Genomic DNA, 13,129 nt, shown 5'->3' on the forward strand with positions numbered 1-13,129 from the left:
GGATATACATGATGTTGAGTTAACTAAGCTGCAAGGATATTTCCCTCTATTCTTTGCCTGTGTACTTCCGGGTTAATGTGAGGTGCAAGAGACACAGTGCATAAGATGTGGTAGGTGGAAGTGAAGTAGAAAGCATGCTCTTTTATGCTGGGAAGGTCAGTTGAGGGCGCTGCTCTGTTTGCAGCCCTCTAGTGTTGCTATCTGTCTGAGGGCTCACCTTGTTGGTGCCGAGCAGTGGCGGGCCTGCAGCTCCTCCAGCTCCTGGCAAGGCCTGCAGCTTCTGACTCCCAAGTAAGGTGCATGTTGAGCTCTGTGATAATGAGCTCCAGCTTTTTCCACACTAGTTTATTAAAATTTATAATGCAGGAAGCATTTTTAAATAGTTTGGTTCTTGTCTGAGCTTAGGGAGTAATCAGAAATAACACAAACTCTTATGAATCAGTTGCAGTTTCCATCGCAGAACACTCACAGCATTGAAGTTGGAGGTCATGAGAAGCTGGCCTCAGATCCAGTTTATTCTTGTCTTCCCCTCTCCATTGAGGTCCATCTTTCCTTACCGTTGCCTACCAGTTTTTTTTTTTTCTATGTCACTCATAATGGTTCTCCTTTTCTAATTGATGTCATGTACCAATGTATACCCAAATAACCTGACAGATATACATAGAAAAAGGATTTAAAATTAGGGGATCAATTGTTGATGTCAGAAGCAATATTGTTGTACTTTTTCAAACTCAATGCAACCTAAATCATTCCCATGCTGATGTACTAAAATTTGTAATGCAAAAAGCATTTTTAAGTAGTTTTGTATTCTCAGGGGCATAAGAAATGATCAGAAATAACAAAAACTCCTATAAATCAATTGTAGTTTCCATCACTTTACGTAATATATTCTTTCTAATAATAACTATTGGAACAAAAACTTACTTTCTGCAGAAAAAGTAGAGAAAGGGAAAATCCAGGATCTCACTGAAGTCATTCTTTGGCTTCTTTTTATTTCCAGAATTTGACTAGAAAGAATATTGAGCAAAAAAAAAAAAAAAAAGAAAAGAAAAAGAAAAAAAAACACATCACATTTTAAATGTATTTGGTGCCAAGCTATCATTTATGGAAATAGATAACTGTTTCATAGTTAGTGGAACCCACTTACCTGCTTTTGCAAATATTAGTAGTAGTTGCTAGATACCACATTGGCCCAGTAAAAGAGAGTTTAGGGAAAGAATCCTGGACTGATTTGAGAGTCATTGGATCTTATAGAAAGATATCTTACAAGAAAAAATTATCAACTCAAATTAGATTGAATTAAAGAGGAGAATTTATTGGGATGCATAATTTTTAAAATACAACCCAAGAGTAGAGATATAGAGCTCTTTATCTTTCTTTTTCTCTTTGAATCCCCACCCCCGTCTTTGACTCTTTCACTCCTCTCTCTCTTACTCTCCCTGTCTCCTATCGACCCCTTTCTCCATTTTTACCCCTCTCCTTCTCTGTTTCCCTCCCTTTCCCCATCTTTCTCTTGATAGTTCAGGGTGCATGTTCCACCCACTCCTAGCTTACATAGCCTTCCAGCTTGAGTGCCACTGACAAACTAGCTAGTGTCTCTTCACTCAATTACTAGAAATATTCATTGTTATAATTCAGCCAATGGATTGACTATGCAAGGGGAGAGTTTCCACTTACAGTCCGATCAGCTGTGGGCAGGGAGCAAAGTACAAAAATGGCTACTAAGGACAGTGAGTGACCCTTCTCAAAGAAGGAGAAGTGGGATGGGCAGACACCCTGAGATATTTTCCACTTTACAATATTTGACTCTTCACCTAGTGGAAAGCAGCTGGATTCAATTGCTTTTTTTTTTTTTTTTTTTTTTGAGACAGTGTCTTTCTCTGTACCCCAGGCTGGAGTCCAGTGGCGCCATCTCGGTTCACTGCAAGCTCCGCCTCCCAGGTTCAAGCCATTCTCCTGCCTCAGCCTCCTGAGTAGCTGGGACTACAGGTGCCCGCCACCAGGCCCGGCTAATTTTTTTGTATTTTTAGTAGATACCAGGTTTCACAGTGTTAGCCAGGATGGTCTCGATCTCCTGACCTTGTGATCCGCCTGCCTCGGCCTCCTAAAGTGCTGGAATTACAGACGTGAGCCACCGCACCCGGCCTCAATTGCTATTCTTAAGCAAAGAAGCAAGTAACTCTTGGTGCTTCAGCTCCATCACATTAATTTATGTAGAAAACCTATTTCTACTCTGGAGCCTATTTCTGAAAGCATGGAGTCTTTTAATGATAAGTACTATATAAATATTAGTTATGGCCATTATAGGTCTTTTAATTTTTTTGTCTTTAAGGTCCAATTATTTTTTAAAAAGTATTTGTTCTAGCCAGGCACGGTGGCTCACACCCATAATCCTTGCACTTTGGGTGGCTGAGGAGGGCAGATCGCTTGAGCTCAGAAGTTGAAGACCAGCCTGGGCAACCTGGCGAAACCCCATCTCCACAGAAAAATGCAAAACTTAGCCTGGCATGGTGGCACAAGCCTGTAGTCCCAGCTACCTTGGGGGCTGAGGCAGGAGGTCACTTGAACCTGGGAGGTTGAGGCTGCAGTGAGCCTAGATGGCACCACTGCATTTCAGCCTGGGGGACAAAGGGAGATCTCAAATATATATATATATATATTCTAGATAACTATTTGGTCTCCTTATCAATCTGAAATAAAGGGTTCAGACTCCCATTCTCAAGGTATGATCATGATAAAAATGTGACAATAATTGTGAGAGATCTTATGGTGTATCTCATCCCCCGGAGGTTGTGCTCTTCTTTCTGAATAAGAGGAAAATGTTATGCTCCCTGAATGTTTATGCAAATAAAATATTTATTTTAACATTGAACCATAAACAAATAAGATATTTCTGATCTATGAAAAGTATCACAGTGGGAGTGAGAAATTATGTACAAAAAGCAAAATGAAATTGCAGAATGCTGTAAGTAGAAGGGGCTTTAGGGAGCATTTAGAGATTAAATGATCCAATCCAACCCTTTTAATTTTCAGGTTAAGAAATTGAAGGTTAGGGGAGATTAGGTAGCTTTCTTAAAATTAGTTTACATTTGAGCTAGTCCTCGGTCTTGTAATTCCAAATACAAGCAAAATAACAAAATCTTGCCTTAAAAAGTAAATCAGGGAAATTAAAATCTTTCTCTATGTTCTCTTTCCTCATTAGAAATTATTGTTCACCCAATAATTCATCAATATGACATCACTTAAGGATGTAAGAGAGAGAAAATAGTTGAATCTTCTTTGTCTGTATGATTAAATTATTTTATTCATAGTAACTTTGTTTCTACCATAAAGTGCTGCATAGCATATGCTTTTTAATAAAATTAATTGAAACTTATATTGTTAAGGATGCTCATAACGTTTATTGAATAATTAATGATACCCTTGACTTTTACCAAACCAGAATTGGAGATTCAAGAGTGAAGAGAATGGTACAAGCCTTAGTTTCCATCACATTTGGCACTCAATATCGACAGAGATCACATATAATTTATTGTACATCTATAAAATATTGGGGAGGCCAGGAAGAACAGAAGAAAAACAAAGAGAGATTTAAAGATTTCAGAAAGAAAGAATCATAATTCACTGTTTAAAACTTACATGAGCCTGAAATATCATTCTATGATGAGCCTTGTCAAAGGGTAACATGAAAAAGTTTTAAAGTTCAGAGTGAATGATACATAAACTTATAAGACAAAATAGTTGCATCCATATGACAGGGAGAAAAGGCAGGAGTTATTTTAACGTGGAATCATATGCAATTGTTTGTATATTGCCTTTTTTTCCCCCTTGAGACATTCTGGCTGCCTTACCCTTGGTCAAGTCTCTTGACTCATTTGTAAAGTTAAATTTCATCCAGGGAAAGCCTTTCATGTCTCTTTATATCACATTCTACTTTTATTTGGTTTATTTAATGATTTATTAAATACATTAAGCATAGCACAATTTCCTATGAGAGTTGAAACATATGACTAAAATTATTTTAAAATTATGTTTATGTTGTGATTTATAAAATTGCAAATTGTTAAAGACATAAGGGATAACAGTAAAATAGCACACAGTTGCTTGAAGCCTATACATTACTCCAAGACCTCGCTTGAAAGCTGGTAATTTCCTTGAAATAGCCCACAGGGGAAGCATATGCAAGGCAACTGACAGCATGTGGTTTGCGTAGATGTGCCTATGTAGTGAAGGACCAGACTGGGAGAAGGTATTAATGAAGAATATGAATATAGGAGCAATTTCTTAACTTGGTACAGAGACTGACCACATTTTTATCCAATTTTTATAATCTGTATTATTTAAGGGAGAAAAAAATTTTACTCAGGGCCGAACACTCAATACTTTAAGTGTCCTCTAATGGATGTATCATGTGGAGAGCAAGGCAATTGCTTACCTCTTTTATTATTTGGTGCATTTATAAAGTGGCAAAAAATGGTTTAGTAGCCATAGCAGCTTGTATTGATAGTGAACAAGTCACTTAACCTTTCCGTGTATCAATGTCTTAAAACAATTCAATCATTAATTCAACATACTGATTGTCAACTACATGCAAAGCATTTTGTTAATTCCTAGGATGAAGGAGGGAGTGAGTGATAGGAGATGAGGCTGGATGAGTAGGAGATACCAGATTTAAAATGGCCTTGTGTGACATAATAAGCAGTTAGGATTTATCCTTTATAGTCTTTTGGGTGTTACTAAAGGATTCTAAACAAGGGAGTGGAATAATTAGGACTGACTCTTAGAAATAACACCGTGGTAGTAATGTGAGGCATAGATCAAAAGAGGATAAACTTGGCCCAGTTAGGACAATGGTAATTAATCAGACCAGAAATTATGGTTGCCTGAACAAAGGCCATGCCAGTGGTGATGAGGAGAAAAGGACGGGTTTGAGAAATTGTTAGGAAGTTTGCTTGTAATTGATTAGATTTGGAGGCCAAGAAAGAAGCCTGCTTTGATAGTGATCTATATAATAATATTGATTTCTGACTCTTTAAGCATATACAGAACCTTGCATAACTTCAATTTGCTTTTATAACAATAAAAGTAATTGTTAAAGATTATTAACTTTGTCTATCAAGTGATGCATGTAAATGAATAAAGTACATTTTCAGATTGTGTATGTAATACAAACAAGCTTAAACACTGTTTTTTGTTGTTTCACTTTTGCTAATAAATAAGTTGATAAAGCTGGTCTAAATTGACAGTCTTTATAGTTTATATTTAAAGGATAGCTTTCACTTCCCTATGGGAATGAGAAACAGCACTTATAGAAAATTCCATACAAAGCTTTGAGGTCTAACATGCCATGATTTGATAGACTAGGGCATCTGAATATTTAGTTCCTGACTCCAGAGAGCAAATGTTAGAAGATAGAATTGATGAATATTTGACTTAAACTAATTCCTTGAATATCTAGCCATGTATTTTATACCATCTATAATTGTGGTTTCTCAGCACTTAGAAATTTGAGCTCTGAATAAAAATGTGGAGAACCACCTGTCTACATGGCAGTCTTCCAAGAATCTACAATCTAAATTATGCTTACCACTAGCAGGAAATGTAGGCAGCCACCTTCTACTTGTCATTCTCAGATCCATTTTTCAAAGGAAGACTATTGCAAGGAAACTACCTTTATGTTAAGACTGATATAATAGAGTACACTTCTTGTACATGGCAGCTTAGAATTAGGTGCTAGGATTTGAGGGAAATCAAGTGAGGCAGACACACAATACATAACTTCTAACATCTCTTTCAGGCATTTGATTTTGGAATCTAATGCAGTATGAGTTTGCTAGTGACCAACGAAGCCAATAGTGAAGCAGAGTAGGAGTATTAAGTTTCAGTCTCTAATAGTTAAGTAACAGAAGAATAGTTTCTTTTTGTTTAATTGATAGGTTTTTTGTTGTTTTTGTTAAGTTAAAAATTTTTGATAATTTTCTGCCTTATAACTGTGTATAAGCCCCTGAATTGTTATGGTGTGAGGTACAAAGATAGAAGGAATGGCCTCTGTATTAGGCTGTTCTTGCATTGCTATAAAGAAATACCTTAGACGGGCAATTTATAAGAAAAGAGGTTTAATTGGTTCATGGTTCTGCAGGCTGTACAGGAAGCATACCACCAGCATCTGTTTGGCTTCTGGGGAGGCCTCAGAGAACTTTTATTCATGGCAGGAGGTAAAGTGGGAACAGATATGTCACATAATGAAAGCAGGAACAAGAGTTGGGTGGAGCAGTGCCATGTTTTATAACAACTAGATCTCATGAGAACTCACTCACTATCATGAGGGCAGAATCAAGCCATGAAAGATCTGCCCCCATGACCCAAACCCATCCCACCAGGCCCCACCTCCAGCACTGGGTATTACATCTTCACATGAAATTTGGATGGGATATCCAAACTATTAGGTTGGTGCAAAATTATTTTATTTAACCTAATATATCAGCCTGTAATCAATAGAGTGAGTATTAAGCTCTATTTGTGAGATACAAATATCACTGACTTAAAATGGAAAATAAAGATGGACACATAACAATGGTTTATGATTTCAAATCAGTATACTGTTAAAATTTCTATTAGAGAAATTTTTTTACTAATTTCTATTAGAGAAATTAGTAAATTCTACGTTTGTTATTTATAACATACCACAGTGGTTGAATATATGAGATTAAATTCGGACCTAAGACCTAGCTTCAAAACTTGAGTCTGACATTTACCATTGGTGACACTGTGAATCAGTTATTTAACCCCTTAAACTTTAATGACTTCATTTTTAATATAGAAATAGTCCTAGCAATTGAGCTCAAAGTAATTCTCATTAATAGTTGCTGGATAGTATTAGTACTGACAGTAGTAGAAGTAGGAAATCCTTTTTATGTCCCACAAAATAATTGAGGTGAATTATTTTTAAAACTTAAAAAAATGATAGTAGAAAATAATCAGGATATTTTTCTTAGTATCTAAGAGTTAAAAAAAGAAAAGACTAGAGTCAGTATGTGTGAATTTATGTATATCTGTGTGAGTAAATATCAGAGAGAGGTATCTTGGTATATTTGAGCTTTCAAATTTAAGCTTTAAATTTGTCTTTAAGATTCATGACAACCAATTTAAAAGAATATATTCAGTCATATCATTTCTCAGTATATATATGGGAAAAGTATGCCAATTATTCAGATAAAGCAACATTTTTCTTAACAATAATTTCTTAATGGGATTTCTTATAAGGGGATTTACATAGAGAGCATATTACAATAAATACACATTATGGTTTCAACACTCGATGCTGAAGCAAAAATATTAATGTATTGTTTTCTGTTTGATCTTTTGGAAAAGCCCATCTTACCACCAGTAGACAATTCAGTGATGCAAACTCCATGAAAGATAAAGCTCATGCAGTTCAACTATGTAGGTTTTTGATAGTCCAGTTCATTGATCCAAGGAAGAATTTAGAGCAACTTGAGAGATGGTTGTAATATGCAATTATCTTATTTAATACAACATTTTCATTGGCTTTCTGATGACAGCTGGTGGAAGAAACTGTGAGCCCATCATCTGAGGTGAGAGTAGATTCATGCACTTTAAGAACAAAGGAGCAATTGGGATGATTGGGATCCTAAGGGGACCAACAAAAATCCTCACTGGACTATTCAATATAAAATACTTTTAATAATCATGGATAAGAAGAATTATTTGCATAGGGGAGGAATAGCCTTTTAAAAAGTTTTAAAATAGCAAAATATTGTTTTCTGAATTGTTTTCTAATATAAAGTCTGTTTTATTAAATTGAATATGTACATGGCTTCAGAATCTCAATATAAGACAACAGGGATACTTCATCAAAAAAAAAAAAACTGTTTCTGTACAAGTACCATGCTGTTTTGGTGAAATTGATTCTGTGAAAAGTGATTTTGGTAGTTTGATAGTAATATGTTAAATTTGTAGATTGCATGGAAGGGGGTAATGGCCATTTTATTGATACTACCTCTTTTCATCCATGAGCATGGAATGTTTTTCCATTTGCTTGCTTTATCTCTGACTTCTTTCAGCAGTGTTTTAAAGTTCTCCTTGCAGTGATTATTAACTTCTTTGGTTATATGTATTCCTAGGTATCTTTTTATGTGTATGTGCGGCTACTGTAAATGGAATTACATTCTTGATTTGGCTCTCAGTTTGAATGTTATTGGTGTATAGAAATGTTACCGATTTTTATACGTTGATTTTGTATCCTGAAACTTTACAGAAGGCGTTTATCAGGTTTAGATGCCTTTTGGCAGAGTCTTTAGTGTTTACTAGGTATAGAATCATACCATCAGCGAAGGAAGATAATTTGACTCCTTTTCTTATTTTGATGGCTTTTATTTCTTTCTGTTGCCCGATTGCTCTGGCTAGGACTTCCAGTACTGTGTAGAAAAGGGGTGGTGAGGGTAGGCATCCTTGTCTTCTTCCTGATTTTCTTATTTTATTTACTTATTTATTTATTTATTTATTTTTATTTATTTATCTTGAGACGGAGTCTCATTCTGTCACCAGGCTGGAGTACAGTGGCGCCATCTCAGCTCACTGCAACCTCCACCTCCCGGGTTCAAGCGATTTTCCTGCCTCAGCCTCCTGAGTAGGTAAGACTACAGGCATGTACCACCACACCCAACTAATTTTTGTATTTTTAGTACAGACGGGGTTTCACCATGTTGGCCAGGAGGGTCCCCATCTCTTGATCTGCCCGCGTCAGCCTCCCAAAGTGCTGGGATTACAGGTGTGAGCCACTGCGCCCGGCCATTCCTGTTTTTAAGGGGAAGGCTTCCAGCTTTTGCCCATTCAGTATGGTGTTGGTTGTGGGTCTGTCATAGATGGTTCTTATTATTTTGAGGTACATTCTTTTGATGTCTTTTTTGTTGAGGGTTTTTATCATGAAGGATTGAATTATATCAAAAGCTTTCTCACATCTATTGAAATGATCATATGGTTTTTGCTTTTAATCCTGTTTATGTAATGAATCACATTTATTGATTTACATATGTTGAATCAATTTTACATCTTAGGGATAAAGCGTACTTGATCATTGTAAATTAACTTTTTGATGTGCTGCTGGATTCAGTTTGTTAGTATTTTGTTGAGGATTTTTGTGTCTATGTTCATCAGTGATATGGGCCTGCAGTTTTCTAATTTTTTTCATTTTGCCTTTGTTAAGTTTTGATATCAGGGTGGTGCTGGCTTTGTAGAATTGGTTATGGAGGAGTCTCTCCTCTTTGATTTTTTTGGAATAGCTTCAGTAGAATTGGTACCGGCTTTTCTCTGTACATCTGGTAGAATTCGGCTGTGAATCCATCTGGTCCAGGGCCTGTTTTAGTTGGTAGGTTTTTTTTTTTTAATGACTGATTCAATTTCAGAACATAGTATTGGTCTGTTCAGGGTTTCAATATCTTCCTTATTCAATCTTGAGAGGTTGTGTGTTCCATGAATGTTTCCTTTTCCTTTAGGTTTTATAGTTTTTATGCATAGAGGTATTCATACTATCTCTGAGGATCTTTTGTATTTCTGTGATGTCAGTGGTAATGTTACATATGTTGTTTCTGATTGTGCTTATTTTAATCTTCTCTTTTCCTTGATCCTTTGGATTTTGGGTTCTCAGTTTCATTCAGTTCTGCTTGGATTTTAGTTATTTCTCGTCTTCTCCTAGCTTTGGAGTTAGTTTGTTTTTATTTTTCTAGTTCCTTTAACTGTGATGTTAGATTGTTAATTTAAGATCTAGCAAAGCCATGAATTCAACCTAGGGGCTCATCAATGGTGGATTGGATAAAGAAAGTGTGGTACAAATATATTATGGAATACAACGCAGCCATAAAAAAGAGCAAATATATATCCTTTACAGCAACATGGATAGAGCTGGAGGGCATCATCCTAAACAAATTAACTCAGGAACAAAAAATCAAATATCACATATTCTCACTTATAAATGGGAAATGGGAACAATAGACACTGGAGACTAATGGAGGAAGGAGCTGGGGAGTGGGGTAGGACTGAAAAAGTACCTATTGAGTACAATGCTCAGTCCCTGTGTGATGGAATCATTCATATCCCAAACCTCAGTGTCATGCAATATACCTATGTAACAAACCTGCCCTATGTACCCCCTGAATCTAAAATAAAAGTTGAAATTAGAAAAAATAAATACATAAATAAGTTAATTTAAAAACCTGAAGGCCACTATATGCTAATTATGTAAGTAGCAGTGCTGCATGTTAAGAATTATTAAATTGTTGGTTTGGAGAAGATTTTGGAAAATGGAATAACGACTTGGGATGGGATAACAAATGTATTTCTCTACTTATTTAAGTTAAAACACATCTTTATCAGATAGTAACAGTATAAAAACATGCTATGACTTACAGTAGTCCATTTTTCCTAGCATCATCACTGACAAAATTATAATAGATTACTTAAAAGAACACATGACATAAATTAATTTTTTGGCTTAATTTGTACCCATTAAAATAATGTGAAATCTGTTTTCTCTTTGATCTTGTTTAGTTGAATGAACATGGTTTTCTTTATTCAGCACTGAATGGTTAGTTATCAGGCTGTGTTGGTAAAGTGCAAGGTTGAGCAATTAAGATTAGGAAAGTGTTTGCCAAACCTATCATCATAAGACTCACTTGGGGTGCTCCTCAAAAATACAGATTATGGCGCTGCTCCAACCCTCCTGGATCATAATTTGGGCAAGGTGAACGTTGTTGGAAATCTGTATTCTTAACAAGAGTGTAGGCGATTGTTTTATAATTAGACAAGTCTTGAAATATTGAACAAAGCCACTTCTTCTCAGAAACATTTTGGAGATGACCTTTGCTTTTGAAGATCATTTCCTCTACTTCCCTACTCTTTCACCTTTCAGAACCAAAGAACAATCCACATATTCTCCAACAAAACTTCATGACCAACACTTGGCCTACATGCAGAGTTAATCAGATTACAGTCTACGTAGATCTCTGCTGTGTTTTGGAATAGCAAGACTTTTTAAGTATATTTTTTCAGTAACAACTCCTGTAGTCAGGGGTTCATGTTACTGAGGCCTCTGCTTAGCTTTAAGGAAATGTAGAAGATTAAAATTTGCTTAATTCTGGCTTTACATTTAATACGTTGGGATAGGCCTGCCATTTTCCCCCATAATAAATGGATACAGGACATAAGATGTTGGAATAATTTCCTAACACTCATTTTTACATTGTATTTTCAGGTAGTACTGAATACCAAACATTTACTTCTTGGCTTCTAGTTCATTTTAGAACTTTTGCACATTTTAAGTTTTTTAAGGTATAAGATTTTAATTTGATATTTAAAAATTCACTATCAGACCTTTCACTTAGGACAGCTGGCAACTCAATATGGTGTTTCTATAGGCTCTATGTTTTCTTCAAAGTGATTTTTCTGCTAAAGATCTACCTTTAACTAAATTTAAATAACATTTGGGCATGCGAAGGCAAGACTTTAATTTTTACAAAGTATCTACACAATGCTTTGCAAAAATAATGTCAGGAGAGCAAGTTCTACCTCACATTTCTAACTCATAAGATCTTTTAATGTAGGTATGCTCAGTTCTTAATTGTTTTTTTCTCTATAGTAAAAATAAATTCATTATTTTTGGAAACTCTTATTTAGTACTAAGTAACAGGGACTGTAGCTACTCATTTAGTTCATCAAAATCTTATGTTGCAACTCAGCAGTGTTTAGTGATGAATTATTTTTATTTATATCTACTTAATACATGAATTCTGCATCAAAATGGCAGTTTTTTTAGGGCTAGAAGTTGACACATCTTGTACCATGTAAGTACAACATATTCATTAAAAAAATTCATTTAGAAGCTGGATTCCCATATCCTTGAATGCATAGCCACATTCATTTTAGCAGGCCATTCCTGGAAGATAGTACAGAAATTTACGAAGAAAACATTACTGTTTGTTTGACAAACACTTTCACACTAAGAGCACTGTGTTTAGGAGGGCGAATTGATGTCAAATATTGAAACCTTCAATCTGCTGTATTTGTGATTTTTAAATCCACATATTTCTGTACATGACTTCAGTGCAATATTATATGACAAGTTTTGTTATTTCTTTTCTAAAAACATTGGAGGCCTTAATCAAGAGGATCCTTGAAACATATCCACCTGACAGTTGGAGGACAATTCTATACCCCTAGAGGTGAGAACTTTTCATGTTATTTGATTTCATTTGATTAAATGGGATGATCTTTCCCTTTAGTGTTAAGGTGGTCATATTTCATTACACCAACTGGCAGCAAAAGATAGCAATACAGAAAAGCAGAAAGCCAAACTTTGAGTTATAAATGTTTCTATGGCAGTGACCCTTTGTGAATTTAAAAATTGAATTTAAGACCCCTTTTCGTCATTCTCCATATTTTCAGTCTTGGTCAATAGGTCTGCCCCTAGAGTCAAAGTGTTTTATTACCCTACAAAGCTTTTAATTTTGTGTTTGTGAGCCCAAATATATCTTAAAACAGCATGATGGAAGCGATGGCCCAGTGCCTCTTTGTTGGAGGCATTCTTGTAAAACAAATTATTTTTCTTATATGATCTTAGAATATATCCATTTCAGAATATGTATGTTCAAGGTATCCAAAATATGTGTGTGTATATATGCTTGTGTATAATATGTAGTATAAGCTACAATATAATATAAATAAATAATATAAATATTGTATTTATATAAATAATATATAAATATATTACATTTATGTAAATATTATTTATATAAATAATATAAAATTTATATTATTTATTATATTGTAAATATTTATAATATAAAATATCTATATAAATATTTTATTTATATAATTAAATAATATAAATATATTTATGCAATATAATATGGCACTGAAGTAATGTACAGAAATATTTGAACTTGACTCCACTAAAGGCAGCAGAATATTATGTATATGTTTGAAAATATTAAATGTCCAAAGAGTTTTCATAAAAACTAAAACTGTACTTTTGCATATTATTGAAAATAAGTATTTTATGAAGAAAAACATATTTTTTTTAAAACTGTATATTTTTGTAACATTAATTTCTTAA

General features: G+C 34.7%; 1 protein-coding gene and 1 long non-coding RNA gene across 3 annotated transcripts in view; both read left to right on the top strand.

Moving 5' to 3' along the window:
• ITGA4 (integrin subunit alpha 4) overlaps positions 1 to 13,129 on the top strand; it is a 434,521-nt gene that overhangs the window by 162,639 nt on the left and 258,753 nt on the right. The gene's annotated exons all lie outside the window — the stretch shown is intronic.
• Positions 1 to 13,129, top strand: part of LOC134737461 (uncharacterized) — a 73,515-nt gene that overhangs the window by 2,410 nt on the left and 57,976 nt on the right. The window contains exon 2 of the long non-coding RNA XR_010122380.1: positions 8,569 to 8,654. This is a non-coding gene — a long non-coding RNA (uncharacterized lncRNA). The remainder of the gene's footprint in view (positions 1 to 8,568; positions 8,655 to 13,129) is intronic.

Source organism: Symphalangus syndactylus, chromosome 8 (assembly GCF_028878055.3).
Source record: "Symphalangus syndactylus isolate Jambi chromosome 8, NHGRI_mSymSyn1-v2.1_pri, whole genome shotgun sequence".
Taxonomy (NCBI): Eukaryota; Metazoa; Chordata; class Mammalia; order Primates; family Hylobatidae; genus Symphalangus; species Symphalangus syndactylus.